The sequence below is a fragment of the Hyperolius riggenbachi genome, chromosome 1, assembly GCF_040937935.1.
Source record: "Hyperolius riggenbachi isolate aHypRig1 chromosome 1, aHypRig1.pri, whole genome shotgun sequence".
Classification (NCBI taxonomy): Eukaryota; Metazoa; Chordata; class Amphibia; order Anura; family Hyperoliidae; genus Hyperolius; species Hyperolius riggenbachi.
Genome location: NC_090646.1, coordinates 607,320,373 through 607,338,642, shown reverse-complemented (window position 1 = coordinate 607,338,642; position 18,270 = coordinate 607,320,373). Strand labels below are relative to the sequence as shown.

Sequence of the window (18,270 nt, the reverse complement as noted above, 5' to 3'; positions counted from 1 at the left end):
ATTCAAAAATGGGCATTTCCGACTATCCTTAATGGTTAGAAACAGACGTGGGGTAACTCCCCTTAAAGAGAAACTCTGACCAAGAATTGAACTTTATCCCAATCAGTAGCTGATACCCCCTTTTTACATGAGTAATCTATTCCTTTTCACAAACAGATCATCAGGGGGCGTGTATGGCTGATATTGTGGTGAAACCCCTCCCACAAAGAAATTCTGAGTACGTACTCTTGGCAGTTTCCTGTCTGTGAACCTTGCTGCATTGTGGGAAATAGCTGTTTACAGCTGTTTCCAACTGCCAAAACAGCAAGCAGCAGCTACATCACATGCCAGCAGGAAAAATGTCACCATGTGACAAATGTCCGAATGTAAATCAGGGATTTCAAAAATTTTACAATGGGCAACCACTGACTAATTCATTTATACATAATTATTGTAATATGAAGCACTTTTTTTATTACATTATTTTCACTGGAGTTCCTCTTTAAATGGTCTTGGACCTGACGCTTTATGAAGACTTTGTAAGTGAATGTTCGAATAGACTTTTACAAACACGGGTCTAGTTTAATCCACTGTTCATATACTGTTAATTTAGTAGAGTTTTAGTAGAGTTTTCAGTGTAACCGATCAGCCTGAAATGAAGAATTATCTTACAAAAGGATAGCCGGGTTCTATAACTGGCTGGTGATATGCAGAGCTGCAGACGGGATTTGTATCGGACAATGGTCACTGTCAGCCACTCTTAGCCCTGACTCCTGCTATATTAGCCAGGCTAGTTTCAGCAGAGATTATACTGCACTTTGACTTGCAAGCTGATGTTTAAATAAAGAGAATGAAAGCTTTTGGGCAGCTGTCACACTTTATTAATCCTTGCTGATGGCTTCATTCAGAAACTCTGACCTGCTGTCTCTTAGAGTGGCTGTTTCATGCCGACTTGAGATACTGTTTGTTAGCAAGTGAAGTGGTCATTAAAGAGAAACGATCAGGGAAGGAAGGAGGTATCCAGTATTTAATACTTTGTGTAGTATTAGGGTTGCCTTTCTCTACTTGTAGGCCTGCCTAGTAATGAGACTCCTGTCCCTGTGTTGTCTAACAGCTTGGCAAACTGAAAGTGACACTAAACACTGTTTGATCATTCTTGCAGTGTCATAAATTAATGAAACGTTATAATGGAAAGTTATATTTGGTCTGTTTTGGTTCTGACACCCATGTTTCAGCGTGTAAAGGTAGCCATACACCAGCTTGATTTCCCATCAATATACATTGATCACTGTGGTTGATAGTAGCTGGATAGTGTACTGGTTAAGAGCTTTGCCTCTGACACAGGAGACCGGGGTTCGAACCTTGGCTCCTCCTGTTAAGTAAGCCAGCACCTATTCAGTAGGAAACATTGTGCAAGACTCCCTAACACTGCTACTGCCTGTAGAACGCGTCCTAGTGGTTGCAGCACTGGCGCTTTGAGTCCGCCAGGAGAAAAGCGCGATATAAATGTTCTGTGTCTGTGAAAATGTTAAAGCAAATGTTGACTGATCGACTAATTTCCATCTGACATCCGTCGATTGGTCCAGATGGAAAATTTCACTTGATCACCGGAGGGTCGGGAGCACGTCGCTAGCGGCATTCAATTCAACGACATCCAACGCAACATAGTGGCAGAAATAATGTCACCTGTCCGGCTGGTGTTGGCCCCCGGGGTCTGTGCTGTCACTTCTTCCAGCTGGCCTTCTTCTCCATGTCCTCTTCACTTTCTGTCCCATCTTGTGCCAAGCTGAAGTTCAAATAGTGCGCCCTCTACTGTTTGAACTTAGGCTTGCCACAGGACAGCAAGTGAAGAGGACCCAGAAGAAGTGACCGGGTGGACCACCAACAAGTGACAGGCAGCCTACTGGGCCAATCAAAGTGCAGGAATACTGTTCTTTGAAGCTACAAGACCCGCCTGACTGGTTCAATGGAGCACTCGTTAAAGAGAACCTGTACTGAGTACAAATATTTAAAATAAACACATAAGGTAACTTCAAATGAACATTGCATAGTTACCTTGCCATCAGTTCCTCTCAGAAGCTCACCATTTTCTTCGGCCAATAATCCCTTCCAGTTCTGACAATATTTTGTCATATCTGAAATATATCAGTTGCTGTCAATAAAATATCAGTTGCTGTCAGTTATAGCTGAGAGGAAAACTGATGTACCAGGTAATGCCCATGTTTTCCCTATGGCTCAAGTAGGCGATGTTACAGTTTAACTGTGTGCTGATCAGAAAGCTGTTATGGGTAATGACCATTTTCAAAATGGAGGACAGAAAATTCCCTTGATCACAGTGAACAAACAGGACGCGGGACAGGAGAAAGACACTGAGGAGTAGACTACATGGAAGGTAAGTATGACTTGTGTATGCTTATTTTGACTTTTCATTTTCAGTTCAGGTTTTCTTTAAGTTTAACGAGACTCTCATTAAAGTAGCTGCGCTGAGAATTAACAAGCGCTGTAGTCATTAAGCTGCGCTGCTGAAGCATGGGAGCTTTGTAAATCAACCCCAATGCTTGGTTTCTTAACATAAACAGGATTAAAGGGAAGGTTCAGGGAGGGTGGGTAAAAAATAAAAATCAAATTCCACTTACCTGGGGCTTCCTCCAGCCCGTGGCAGGCAGGAGGTGCCCTCGCCGCCACTCCGCAGGCTCCCGGTGGTCTCCGGTGGCATGCGCAGTAGAGCACGGAGGACGTCCGATGACGTCAGAGCGCCGGCGTGGGACGCAGAAGTTCCGGGCCTTGGAGCGCAGAAGAGCCCGACCTGGCAGCCGGCCTGGCCAGGTCGGGCGCGCCACCGGAGACCACCGGGAGCCTGCGGAGCGGCGGCGAGGGCACCTCCTGCCTGCCACGGGCTGGAGGAAGCCCCAGATAAGTGGAATTTGATTTTTATTTTTTGCCCACCCTCCCTGAACCTTTCCTTTAATTGCTTACATTCAAATGTATCTCCCCACTGTTTGAAATGTCATGTGTCACTTAAAATGTTTGCTGCACTTTACCAACAGTTATATAAAAAGGTTTGTTTTGTGGCAACAATGAATTAGACAGGAATAAACTTCAACGAGCACATGAAAAGAGACTTTGGCCTCAATTCACTAAGCTTTATCGAACACTTTATCGAACGTTTGACAATTTACCTCATGAGTAAAATCTAATTTTTAATTCACTAAGGTGTTATAGATTAATTGAACATTTTATCGATAAAACATTTGATAAATCTAGAACACCTTAGTGAATTCAAAATTCGATTTTACTCAGGAGGTAACTTATCAAACGCTCAGTAAAGTGTTTGATAAAGCTTAGTGAATTGAGGCGAATGTTGTATGAACCCGCAATATTCTGCAAAATTCAAGAAGATTAAAAAAACCTTCTTTTCAATAGGCTGGTTTTCTGTTAGTAACTACGGGTCATTTATAGTTTAGTTTCAGTGAGCAGTGATGGTAAATTAATAAGCATTTAATCCCAGTGTGTATTTGTCATTGGCAGCTTATGTGCTGAATTGAGTGATGACACATATGTAAGATTAAATGCCTAGAAATAGGAAGTATAGTTTGCAGGTTGCTCCCCACTGTGTATAACAAAAGCCTTTAAAGACAAACCTAGCACATGCCTACCTCTGTGTTTGCACAGGGATTTGCAGTCAGCTCTGATAAAGAATTCCCTGTACTGCTATCTGTTTCCATGGAGTGTCCATGCCCGGTGCCTGTTCTGGTTTACTGACATTATTTATGTGCTTATTGGAATAGAAAATGTTAGTTTTCATTGTGACTCATCCAGTATTACAATGTACTGTTGTTGGCAGACAGTGGACTCTATCTAGAGCTTTTGAGGCTCATGGATATAGCTTAGTATGGTAAACTTAAAGAGAAACTGTAACCAAGAATTAAATTTCATACCAATCAGTAGCTGATACCCCCGTTCCCATGAGAAATCTATCCTTTTTCACAAATGAATCATCAGGGGGCTCTGTATGGCTGTAATTGGGGTGAAACCCCTCCCACAGTGTGATGTCAGGACCATGGTTCTGACATCACACTATGGGAGCCTTGTTGCATTGTGGGAAATAACAGCTGTTTCCAACTGCCAAAATAGCAAGCAGCACCTCCTTCCACTGACATCACCTGCCAGCTGTAAAAATGTCACCATGTGATAATGTCAGACTGTAAATCAGGGAGAGGAAAGATTTTACAATGGGCAAACACTGAGTAAATCATTTATACATAATTATTGTAAAAACGAAGCACTTTTTTATTATATTATTTTCTTTTTTATATATATAATTTATTGAAGTAGTAAGAATATTTCTAGCTCTCATATCAATTCCAGTAAAGCATATCTTCTCCGTTTTTCAAAATTATACAATACACAATGAACAAAAACCATAAAGAACCCCATCCCCCTCTAATCTCCCTGATCTTCTCATCCACAATCTCGTAAAGATAAGTATTTCTTCTCTAAACATCCTCTCCACCAATTACCCTCCAAATTAATTTTACTTAAAAGTCAAAAATTATATTTACAGGAAGCTCCTTCCCCTACATCTCCACCATATCTCCATACTCCTTAGTATCTTGAAATTCACTCCATTTTCCCCTTTTAACATTAAATGCTTCCACTCTATCCTGCTGCAAGGCAATCTGATTCTTCATACTCTTCACCGTGTTAACCCTCTCAACCCATTATTTCAGGGTTGGAGAACCCTGGCATCTCCATTTAACTGGGATTAAACTTTTAGCCGCAATCAGGAGCTGAGGAATAAAAGATCTCTTATAATTGCCAATAGACATAATGTCCCATGCAGCAATACCTTTACTGGGTCCCAATCTCCACAATCCTACCATAATCTCTCAATACAATCCAACACACCCTTCCAAAACCCCGATATTACTGGGCAATCCTACACTAAATGCATTAAAGACCCCTTTGCTCCACACCCCCTCCAACATCTATCAATCACCCCCTGGAACATTGTAGCCAACCTATCCAGTGTTCTATACTATCTTGTCAATAATTTAAAGTTAATTTCCTTTATTCTAGAACTAATTGATGTAGCATGGGCCAAAATACATATTTTCCTTTTCAACCCATCTAAAGAGATGCCAGCGTCGTCCTCCCATCTACTCAAATATTTAGGAAATTCTCCCTCCCTCAATTTTAATCAACTCTTTGTATAAAAACATAGCACGTATCCGACCTTTTCTCTCCCATGACACAACCAAAATGTTAGTACATGCTCTTATTATATCTCGATTGGACTATTGCAATATATTGCTTGGTGGACTTTCAACTAACCGACTAGCACCGCTCAATTCTGTACTGAACTCTGCTGCTCGACTCCTTCATCTCTCCTCTCGCTCTTCCTCTGCTGACCCTCTCTGTCAAGCTCTTCACTGGCTTCCAATTAATGAGGATACAGTTCAAACTCTTAACCCTAACCTACAAAGCTCTCCACAATCTCTCTCCCCTGTACATCTCCTCACTAGTCTCCAGATACCAACCCAACCGCAATCTCAGATCTGCACACGAGCTTCTTCTATCCTCTTCTACAATTACCTCCTCACATTCACGTGTACAAGACTTCTCACGTGCCTCACCCCTCCTCTGGAATGCCCTTCCACAACACATCCGCCACTCTCCCACCTTTGAAATCTTTAAACGCTCCCTCAAAACCCACCTTTTCCGACAAGCATATTCTCTAGCTTAGGCCATGCACCCACTAAATAACCTAATTACGCACTGCCTGTACATATACTGTATACTTCCCCACCTCTTGTTTCCACCCCATTCCTTTAGATTGTAAGCTCACAAGGGCAGGGCTCTCACCCTTTTGTGTCATGGAATGTTATTAATTTAATTGCTTGCACACTGTTAGACATTTATACATTTTAGTCATCGTGTTAAATCAAATTGTAATCAGCAGTGCTGTATCTTGTATCAGTGTTCATATTTGATGTATATCATTGTCTGTATCATTATGTATCCCTTGTTTGTTTTCTTACATTGTACAGCGCCACGGAATATGTTGGCGCTTTATAAATAAATAATTATAATAATATTAATAATAAAAATGATATCCGATGCACGGGAGGAGCCTCCTTCACAAACAATTTCTCAAATTCTGATAATTCAGTACTAATGGAAAGATTTCTCCCCTTCTCCGCCAAAAAGTGTTTTAATTGAGTGTGCATCCAAAAATCATATGGAAATTGACCATATTCCTCACACAGCTGGATTAAAGTTTTACTTTCTCCATCATTCATAATATCTCTTAAGATTACACCTCCCCTCTCACCCCATGGTCCAAAAAAAGCCCTTTCTTTCCCTGGCAGAAAAAAGGAGAATCCCCCCCAAAGGAGTCATCAAGGAAAATCCCACAGACCACCCCCCACCCCCACACACACACACCTTTATTAACAACATTTCACTTGTAATACATTTCTAATCCATACGGGTGTCCATCTTGGTAGATCTCTACATTTCCTCGGGAGCCAAAAAACATTTGCCAAATCCAATTCAACCAAATCCTTTTCAATATCTACCCACCTCTTTCCTTCACCTCCATACGTCCAATCGAAAAGTCTCACCATTACACAAGCTCTATAATAAAGTTTCATTTCCAGAAGCCCTACCCCCCTCCCCCCCCCCTCCTTTTCTTCAGGGCGAACCAAAATCTCATACGCTAATTTTGGAAGCTTCTTCTGCCAAACAAACCTGATAAGAATAGATTTAAGAGAGCTAAAAAGAGAGAGCTGTAGGCACACAAATTGGAATGATGGACTTGCAAAACACCCTAGGCAAAATATTCATTTTAACAATATCTATACACCCAAACCATGATAAACCTTTTCCACTCCATCCCTTCAAATCTTTTTTAATTGATCCTAATAATGGAAGATAATTCAAAGAGTATAACTTCACTAGGTAACATTATTCCCAAATATTTAATTGCCTCTTTTCTAAAAGGAAAGCAGAAATTACTTTCTACCAACTTCAAAACCCCTGGTGCCAATGACTCATTCAGTGCTTCAGATTTATTCATATTAATCTTAAAATATGAAAAAATACCATATCGCTCAATTTCTTTAACCAAATTTGGCAGAGACACCAGAGGCTCGGAAATATAAAACAAAATATCTGCAAATGCCGATATCTTATGCTTCACACCTCCAACTCGAACCCCATGTATATTACCAGACCTCCTAACTGTGCACAAAAAAAACTTCCAAGTTCAAAATAAAAATAACCGGTGACAAGGGGCATTCCTGTCTCGTTCCATTCGACAAGGAGAAGGCATCCGACAGGGCTCCATTCTCTCTAACCCTTGCAGTTGGGCCCGAATAAAGTGCACCCACCCATTTCAACATGTTCTCTCCTAATTCCACATATCTTAAAGTAGACCTAATAAAATCGCAATTTACTATATCGAATGCCTTCTCCGTATCAGTTGATAGTACCATCACATAGGAACCTTCTTCATTAAAGACCACTTAAAGTGAACCTCCGGACTAAAAATCGACTCAGCAGCACTGAAAAGGCATTGTGTTTCTTTAACAGTTTCACAGCATCAGAACTTTGTTTCTCTTATACAAGCCTCATTTTTAGCTGCACAGAAGAAAACTGCCCGGGCAGTTTTCCCCTTATGCTGTGCAAAGCATGATGGGATTTCTGATTTTGTTGTTCTCGTTCTGCTGTTTTGGTGCAATTTTTTTTTTTTAACATTTTGAATTTGACATTTGAAGCCTAGTGTGTGCAGCTGTGAGGGGTAATCAGGACACAGGACAGTTGGAACTGTGTCTCCTGCTCCTTGTCACCTCCTTTCAACCAAAAAGATGGCTGCCCCCATGACAAAGATGGCAGCCCCCATGAATCACAAACATTGCCAGTTCTTTTAAAACAGGGCGAGTAAGAGATTATATTACCAATCTATTCTAATTAACATAACTAATGTAGCTTAATGACAGTATGTTTGTTTAGGCTGAAGTTCCCCTTTAAATAATGTCATTGCTTTTGCTACATTATCCCTCCCTTCCCTCCCTGTCACAAAACCTACTTGATCTCCCTTAATTACTAATCCCAACCATGGCCTAATTCACTCAACTAAAATTTTTGTAAAATTTTTTTATATCCAAGTTCAATAATGATATAGGCCTGTAACTTTGACATAAAGCCGGATCTTTTCCACTCTTATGTATGACTGTTATATGGGCTTCCAACACATCCCTGGGCACTACTTTACCCTCTTTAAGGAAATTAAAAAATCTACACATGGGAGGTACTAACACATCACTGAAATTGGTAAAATATTGTTTTGAAAAACCTTCGGGACCTGGTGACTTACCCACCTTCATAGCCTTTAACATAGCTAACACCTCCTCCTCACTTATCTCTTTTTCCATTATATCCCTATTTTCCTGTGATATTTTGCCCATTCCAGATTCCTTCTAAATATTTCCACATCCCCTTATCAAAATCCCCAGATCTATTTTTTGGAAGACCATACAATGAAGAATAATAATCTTTAACCTATTTTGGTTCCTGGACGTAGTTTCTACGTCCAGGAACCATGCGCGCTACCGCGCTCCCCCGCGGCCGATCGTGCGCGTGCACGCGCACTCCCGGCCGCGGATTCGGTAGCCAAGGAATCAATGTATCGGGCTACGGAGCCCGATCATTGATTCCTCTCCCCCGCTGAAAAAGCGACAGCTTCTCTCGGAAGCTGAGCTTTTTCTGGCCGTCTTCTTCCTGATGCGTCACTTTAAGCGCGTGCTACGCTTAGAGTGACGTCATGTAAACAAACTCATGGCCGCCATCGTGTGGCCAAAAAGTAATACTACACCTGAAAAAAACAAACAAACAGAATTAACATACATTTACATTATAAATCTATGGTTTACCTCCCACCCTCCCAAAAGTACCCAAATAAAATGTTTAGTATAAAAAAAAAAACATTACAATAAAAAAAAAAAAAAACATGTAAATATTTACCTACGGGTCTAAACTTTTTAAATATCAATGTAAAGATGAAATATTTCTATATTTTTTTTATTTTAAACTTGTAAATAGTGATAGATGCAAAATGGAAAAAATGCACCTTTATTTCCAAATAAAATATTGTCGCCATACATTGTGATAGGGACATAATTTTAACGGTGTAATAACCGGGACATATGGACAAATACAATACGTGAGTTTTAATTATGGAGGCATGTATTATTTTAAAACTATAATGGCTGAAAACTGAGAAATAATGAATTTTTCCATTTTTTTCTTATTCTTCCTGTTAAAATGCATTTACAGTAAAGTGGCTCTTAGCAAAATGTACCCCCCAAAGAAAGCCTAATTGGTGGTGGGAAAAACAAGATATAGATCAGTGCATTGTGATAAGTAGTGATAAAGTTATAGGCTAATGAATGGGAGGTGAACATTTCTCACGTGAAAACGACGGAACCTGAATGGGTTAAAAACATTTACTATTTTGTGTGCCTTCAGCTCAACAACCCCCCCCCCCCCCCATTATTCTTAATCTTAGGCACTTTTCCTTTGTCCTTTTAATGCCCTTGCTAACCATTTCCCCACTCTTATTATTACATTATCTTCACTGGAGTTCCTCTTTAAGCAAACCTGTGAGGTTAAAGTGGAATTGTAAACTCAAAAAAAAAAAAAAGCTTCAATTACCTGGGGCTACCCCAAGCCCTCAGCAGCCGTCCTGTTCCGCGCCAGTCCTGCACGATCCTCTGTTCTGCCGCCGCCAGCTAGTTTCGCTACCGTCCACTTGTAAGTCGACGGCAACTGCGCCTGCGTGCCCCGGGCTACACAAAGCTTTCTTCGCATTCCAGCCCGTAGCTAGCGGGCTGGAATGCGGAAGCTTTGCGTAGCTTGGGGCGCGCAGGCGCAGTTGCCATCGACTTACAAGTCAACAGCAACAAAACTAGCTGGCGGCGACAGAACAGAGGATCGTGCAGGACAGGACAGCTGCTTGGGGGCTCGGGGAAGCCCCAGGTAAGTGAAACTGTTTGTTTGGTTTTTTTGAGTTTACAGTTCTGCTTTAAAGAGGAACTTTAAAGGGAACCTAAACTGAGAATATGGATTTTTCCTTTTAGAATAATACCAGTTGCCCGACTCTCCTACTGATCCTGTGTCTCTAACACTTTTAGCCACAGCCCCTCAACAAGCATGCAGATCAGATGCTCTGACTGAAGTCAGAATGGATTAGCTGCATGCTTGTTTCAGGTGTGTTATTCAGCCACTACTGCAGCCAAAGAGATCAGCAGGACTGCCAGGCAACTGGTATTGTTTGGTTTGAACTTCATTTCAGTCAGTAGCTGATACCCCCTTTGCTCTCTGCGAACCCTTTTGCCTTGTGGGAAATAATGGCTTTTTCCAACTGGCATGCAAGCATTATCTACCTCTGTGCACATAACTCTCAGTAACGAACATCCCGTACGGGTCACCTGGCAAAACTAAGGAGGTCACCACCAGTGATACATTTCAGTATGTGAATCAGGGAGAGGAAAGCTTTTACACAGAGAAAACACTGACTAAATAATCTATAAAAGAATACCATTAACAATAAGCAATTTTATTTATTATGTCATTTTCACTACAGTTCCTCTTTAAAGAGAAAGAAAATTTGGAGACTTACCTCCAGAGTCTTCCTCTATCCTCCACCAAACCATTCCAGAGCAGGGACCCCAAAGGGTGGCAGCACTGTGCCTGTGCAGTAGCGCAGACCCACTTGGGCTTCGACGGAAATAGCCAAGCCAGATGCGGTTCGTGCTACTGGGCAGGTGCAGATGGCTCGTGCCTGCGCAGTAGCACATACCTGACTGGCATTGGCTTTTTCTGCAGAAACCAGAGCAGGTCCATACTACTGTGCATGGGCAAGCCATTGGCGGAGGGGTCAGTGCTGGAAAGGCCCATTGAAGGAGAATGGGGGAAGCCTCTGGAGAACCCCTTTCCCACAATGCAACAACACTCCCACAGTGTGATGTCAGGACCTAGGTCTTGACATCACACTGTGGGAGTGGTTTCACCACAACATCAGCCATATAGTCACCCCTGATGATCTGGTCGATAAAAAAGGTAAACCTTTCTCGTATGAAAGCAGGTATCAGCTACTGATTGGGGGTAAAGTTCAATCCTTGGTTACAGTTCCACTTTAATATGTTCTAGAGAGTCCAAGAAACCTTTACCAAAGAAGTACGGTGCATGTGTGAGGTTGGATGTTCAGTAGCAGAAGAAGTAGTAAAGAGGGCAACCTTATTAAGGACAGGAGAAAAAAAAATGAGCTCTTCGTCTCCCTGGAAGTCATCCACAGTTTGTGGAAACGTCTCCAGATCTTTCTCCCTGGTGAATCTGTGCCGTTTATTTCACAAGCTATACTTACTTTGTTTCTTGGTTTTATGAATGGTGGCTTTTCTCTCTCTGAAATCCCTTAGCTTCCTCATCTGGGAATCTGGCTATGGTCCCACTGACCGGCTCTCACCCTCTGTCTCCGCTTGTCTTCTCGGCATTTCTTCACAGCGCACTCCAGACTGACGTAATTCTATTTGCACATAACCAATTGCTCGGAGGTTGAGCTACTGTATTTGACCTGGAGAAACCATACTGATTCTCTGTAGCAATCTCATGCCTGCTAGAGGCATCTTTTTATTGTGGATTGGGGTTACCCTATGGGTCCAATTGTTGGGAAGACATGAAAAGTGCTCTCTCCCGCTCTCATTTCATCATTCATTATGCAACCACACAAAAAAGAAAAAACTCTCAGGACACCCAAGCGGCTGTTATTCGTTTGGCAGTGAGCTGAATTACAAAGAGTCTTTCATGCAACCTGAAATGAACAAGATAAATCCAAGACTGTGGGCCTGAATGTTTAACTACTTCTCTATCTTGTCTGGGAGCATTTCACCAACTTTAGGGATGCTTCACATGTGGTTGATTTTTTACACTCAGTGCTATTTACCGTTAGCCCCAAGACACTTTGTAGTGTTCCTGTAAACACCCTCAGTTATGACAAATGTCTACAAAGGTGGAACTGGATGAGCGAATAAGCAAACCATCAGTCTGTGTTGACTGAAAAATGCTTCTAGTCCATTGGAGAAAAGCTTCAGCCTCCCCTGTTTTATTTATTTATTGGGGGGGGGGGGGGGGCAGATTTTCAAGATCCTCTTTACTGAAATATCATCTTTCTTTATGTAATAACGATGGGAGCTATTTATAAAGACTGGTTATTTTGTTTTGTTTTTCAAATCAAGATCAGCACATTTGTAGCACTGCATTGCTGGTGTGAAATGTTTTCTTCCCTTAAAGGAATACTGTAGGATAGGAAATTAGTTGAACTTACCCGGGCTTCTAATGGTCCCCTGCAGATGTCCTGTGCCCGCACAGCTACTCACCGATACTCCAGCCCCGCCTCCGGTTCCCTTCTGCAATTTCAGACTTTAAAGTCTGAAAACCACTGCGCCTGCATTGCCGTGTCCTCGCTTCCGCTGATCTCACCAGGAGCATACTACACAGACCAATACTGGTCCTGCGCGGTATGCTCCTGGTGACATCAGCGGGAGCGAGGAAGCGAACCGGAGGCTGGGCCGGAGTATCGGTGAGTGGCTGCGAGGGCACAGGATGTCTGTGGGGGACCATTAGAAGCCCCGGGTAAGTTCAACTCATTTTCCCTCGACTACAACTCCCCCCCCCCCCCCCCTCTCCCTACAGTATTCCTTTAATTTTTGGTCTTGAAAAGTTGAGGTCTGCTGTACTTTATAGGTACAGACACATATAAAGTATAAAGTGTCAATTCGAAGTAGCAAACCATTTACTTTTTCATTTGGATTGTTAGTCATTTCCGTGTACTGCTACAAAAACAAGGACACATAGCTTTTACATAGGAAGTAATAAAATGATTTATAGATTGTGCATTAGAAATTCATTTCATACTTATATAAAAGTTACATAACATATTCAGTTGCACCGGATCTGTATTTAAAAAGAAAATGGAGAGGAAAGGAGAAGGGGGAGTTGGACCAAAAAGAGGGACAGTGCTAAAACAAAGGTCAGTTGAGAGATGTGCATTCGTTATTTTGTTTGCGAAGTGTCACTTTGCGAAGTGTAAATGTTGTGATTGCTTTGGTGGCAGCGCTGTGTGTGTTGCTGATGAGGCTGAACAGTGTGTTGCAGCACCTGACCCTGCTCATAACCATTGTGTGCTTATTTGGCACAACATATGGGCAACTGTTTTTCTTTCTAAAAAGGAGTTCTCTATAAACACAACAGTTGCAGATTGTAGCAGGTCTTATTAGTATGTGTCAACAGAGAGGGGTCAGAGTAAAAAATGAGGAGGGGGGTAGCAATGTGCAAGCACACAAGGCTGTAAAATAATCTGTCTGTGCAAAGACAAGTGATTGAAGAGCCACGTTAGCATCATGGGAGATGTTGGAGGCTTACAAGAGAACCTGTCACCCTGTTCTGCTTTGCATTTCTCATTATTTGTGACCTAAAAACATAAGGAAACTTTTTCTCTAGACACAGAAATTAGTCAGTATAATTTTCAGCACAGGCAGGCTGAAATCCATTATAATGTGTTCTTGTTCTCCGTAGACCATGCAAGAGTTGTCTCGAGTTCCACACATGTTCTGTAATAAAAAAGAAATAAACACTGTTCATATAACCACTTCGCATTCCATTTTTTTTCCCCTTAAAGGAATCGTCAGGCAAAAAAAAATAGTTTCACTTACCTGGGGCTTCTACCAGCCCCATGCAGCCATCCTGTGCACCGCTAATGCGTAAAAATGTATGTTTTAATGTTCTTGCACCAGCGGGAATGCGTAAAAATGTACACAATGCGGCCCGCCGACCCCGAGGTCGGCAAAAGCTAAACTAGCTGGCGGCGGGGGACTGGAGCAGCAGTGAGTGACTACGAGGGCACAGGATGGCTGCATGGGGCTGGTAGAAGCACCCAGGTGTAAGTGAAACTTTTTTTTTTCTTTTGCCTGGCGATTCCTTTAAGATTTTGTCATTTCAGCTGTCACTATTGACAATAACGTTTTCATTACTTATGCCATCAAAGTGATACACATGTAGTTTTTTTCAGGACAATCTAGGCTTTCTTGGGGTAATAATTCTTTTCAAGCAGTGTTCTCCCCAGGCTCTTTTAGCCGGGTGCTCCACCCGGCTAGATTTGGTGACCACCCGGCTGTCATCGGCTCACCTCCTCCTATGCTGTAAGCAGAGTTGCCTTGCATTTTCATCTCGACCCACCCGGCTACTTTTTCATGCCACCCGGCTACTAAAATAATTCTGGGGAGAACACTGTCAAGAATTATTTAATTTTATCAGGGCTGTGGAGTCGGTCCAAAAATCCACCGACTCCGACTCCTCAGTTTAGGATTCCTCCGACTCCACGACTCCGACTCCTCTAATTTGCATATTACAATTTTGTTGATTAAAAGTATGTAACATGAAATTCGTCTCTTAACTGCCAACGCTTAGGAATTTTACAAGACAACTGAAGTGAGAATGATATATAGACTACTATATTTATTCCCTTTAGACTAAAACTAGTCCTTGGTAAGAGTACTTGTAAAAGGTACAAACCGGAACAAAGAACATCTATCAGGCCCTAGGCAATGTTGGTGTGGGTACATGTAAGAATGATGTGCAGGTACTCAGCAGGGGAATGAGGGGATTGTAAACAGACAACACCTCAGTGTTCAATGTGCACAGCATTCTCAGTGGATTACCTGCAGCTCTGTGGGGAGTGCATATGTAGAGTATAGTACTACTGTGTAACAAAGTAAACCTGAGACAGATGAAATTAAAGTTTTATACATACCTGGGGCTTCCTCCAGCCGCCTTCAGGATAATCAGTCCCTTGTTGTCCTCCTCCACCACCTGGATCTTCTGCTATAAGTCCAGGTACTTGAGCCAGTCAGGCGTAGTGCGCATGCACACACTCCGCCGCCAGGAGCATACTACACCTGTGCAGCACTATTGCGCAGGTGCAGAATGTTCCTGGCTGTGGGAGCGGCATGCGGCCGGACAGCGCTGACTGGCTGAATTACCAGGACTCATAGCAGAAGATCCGGGTGGTGGAGGACAGTGAGGGACTGATTAGCCTGAAGGGGGCTGGAGGAAGCCCCAGGTATGTATAAAACTTTACTTTTCATCCGTCTCAGTTACCCTTTAATTTGTAGTCACCAAACCAAATTTTAATAACATATCAAATTATTTTATTTCATCAGCAAAGGGAGTGCATACATTTGCATAAATCAGCATCAATGCAGAATTATTTCCATCTTGTTGACCATCTCTATTAGTGACATAGCTACACATCAGGCTTTATTCTTACAGCATAGATGTTATTTAGTATATATAAGAGATTCCTGTGTACACATCATATATACAGTCACAATCAGATATGTATATCTGACCTTAAAAATACGGGGACTGCTTTATTGAAGCAGCACAAGTAACTAATTTTGATTGGTTTATTTCATTTTTGTGGACTAAGCACAGCTATTACTGTATATATACTGTATATATACATTATTTTTAATGACTATTATCTGAGAAATAGAACATTTTATCATATTTTCTATTTTAATTACAGTTACAAATTCATTAGGAGTCGGAGTCGGTGCATTTTTCCCGACTCCGACTCCGACTCCAGGCACCCAAAATTGCCCGACTCCACGACTCCGACTCCACGACTCCGACTCCGACTCCACAGCCCTGAATTTTATAATCATTTTATATAGAATAAATAGACGCAAGTGCAAAAATGCACATTTTTTTTTTCATGTTGCACGCTCTATACATTTCACATGACAAGTGCCACAGTCATAAAACATCTCAAAATATGTTACTTGTCTTTTTCCTTTTAAATTGATACCCTACATGCCATATTTCATCCATAGTTGGGAATATGGCGTACCATTTTTGCCAGCTTGTGCGTTTGTAACGATTGGATCTGATCGCTATGGTGCACAGTTTGGGGACCCCAGTGCTGTACAGATACATTGCTAGGCAACAGCACAGCAATGCATATGTACAGTGTTGGGTCCCGGAGCTGTCGCCCTAGCGATCGTGTTCGATCCCTGTGGGCAGCAGCCATTACAAGTGTCCACTGATTTGGACAGGTGTCCAGGGCTAAGTATAGGTGACACAAGGGGTTAATTAGTTAGGTAGGAGTTAATAATTTACTGGGGGGGGGGGCACTTTAATAGGAACACTGTCACTTTAAGACTTTTTTTTTGTTTTTCTTGTTGACCTGAATAAGTACTCCTATTAGCAGCACACATTCACTGTTAAATAAGTGCATGTGCATGACCAAAGGGGCGCGTACATGCACGCACGGGGGCACTTGGCAGCCCTTTAACTGCAGGATGTGAATTTCACTTCCTGGAATGCACAGGAGGGCCAATTAGGATGTGAAATTCATGTCCTACAATCTTAAAGCGGAATATAACCCTGCATTTCAACTTTGCTCTAAAACATTATTTACAGTATATTATATGCAACCAGCATTTTTTTTTTTTACTAGACCAGCATTGGAAAGGCTACACAGGGCTTTAAAGTTCCTGGAGATTTCTGCAGACGCATCCGAAGCTGAAATAGATACATTTTGTTTACATAGATTTCTGCAGACTCATCCGAAGCTGACATAGATACATTTTGTTTACATAAATGTATCTAAGTGTTGAATGTGACTCACTCTCTCTGACTGAGAAGGAGCTTGGAGGACAGCCAAAGAGTGTGTAACATTTATCAATAGATACATATAACTAAATAGAATGTAACAATCTGAACTTCTGCATATCTCTCCATGGAACTTTAAACCTCTGTGTTTAACCCTTCCAATGCTGGTCTAGTAAAAAAAAAATGCTTTTTGCATATAATATGCTGTAAATAATATTTTAGAGCAAAGTTGAAATGCAGGGTTATATTCCGCTTTAAGTGGATAAAGGCCTGTGCTGTGTCATCCTTATTCCTGTCAGCGCTCCTGCACGTTTATGTGGCTTTCCTTCAGGCCCCTTTCACACTAAGACATTTTCATTGCGTTGCATTACCCCTTTTTACCACAGCTATTTCATACCCGATGCCATGCGTCGGAAGTATCACATCTGATGCGAACGCATCAGCGTGTTATGGCTCAACATCTGCGTTGACTGGAAGTCATATAAGTCAGTGGCACCGCAGATATATTAAACCGGTTGGTGTGTGCGTGCGCTGAAGCGTATCTTTTCAATACACTTCCTTGCAATATCCGCCACTGGAAGTGAGCACTGGAGAGCCTCACTTATAGCTTGGCTTGCTGCCAAAAATTACATCACCGCGCATTACTGCGGGTATCTCTAAAGCCTGTTTTTAACGATCGCACCGCAACTAAAACGCAGGCTGCTAATGTGAAACCGGCCTCGGGTACCGACAACCCAGAACAAAGCCGGATTATCCACAAGGCAAACCTAGGAAGTTGCCTAGGGCCGGGAGAGAGTCTAGGGGCCTAGTGGATGCTGCCCCCTCACCAAATCTTACTAAAAAAAAAACAGCGATCAGTGGTGGGCAAAAACTGCTAAAAAAAACCCCAAAAAAACCCTACGAAACCAAAAAAGCGGTGGGCAAAGAACTGCAAAGAAATCTGTGAAAGCAAAAAAAAACTTGTCTGTCTGTTTCTGCGTCAGTACGTGTTACCTGCTATGCGTCAGAATGCCCGTGGTTATGAGTGCCTAACAGGGGAGGACTAAAATGTTGCGTTTTTCGTAACAAAATTGAAAAAAAAAAAAATTGTATAGCATTTTTCTCCTTTCCTACTCCTTTCTGCGAGGCAGCCACTAGAGTGCACTCAGTAGGCAATAGCATTGTTAGGGAGTCTTGCCCAAGAACCCGTTACTGAATAGGTGCTGACTTACTGTATAGGAAGAGCCGAGATTTGAATCCAGATCTCCTATGCCCTTAACCAGCATGGCCTCAGTTGCTTATTGGCCTGTTTTTGCTGTTTTTTAGGCAGCCGTTGTCATCTGTCTCTTTTCGATGACAAATCCGCTCAGAGGATACCATATTCATTGACAGAACTCATAGTTCATAGGCAGTCTAACATTGCAGGAGCTGTAACGATCTCTGAATATCGCTGTGCAAGAATAGAATAATGTGTATTGATCAAATCCCTCTACAAGTCTAATAAAACTGAGAAAATGTATTATTTGAAGCCATGAAGTAAGGTTATTTCATAGTATTAATGATATATAAATATATATT

The 18,270-nt window shown here is 41.9% G+C and overlaps 1 protein-coding gene across 6 annotated transcripts in view; it reads left to right on the top strand.

The window, feature by feature from the left end:
- The window catches only part of ADAMTS6 (ADAM metallopeptidase with thrombospondin type 1 motif 6), a 410,266-nt gene that overhangs the window by 270,018 nt on the left and 121,978 nt on the right, over nt 1–18,270 (top strand). The window lies entirely within an intron of this gene.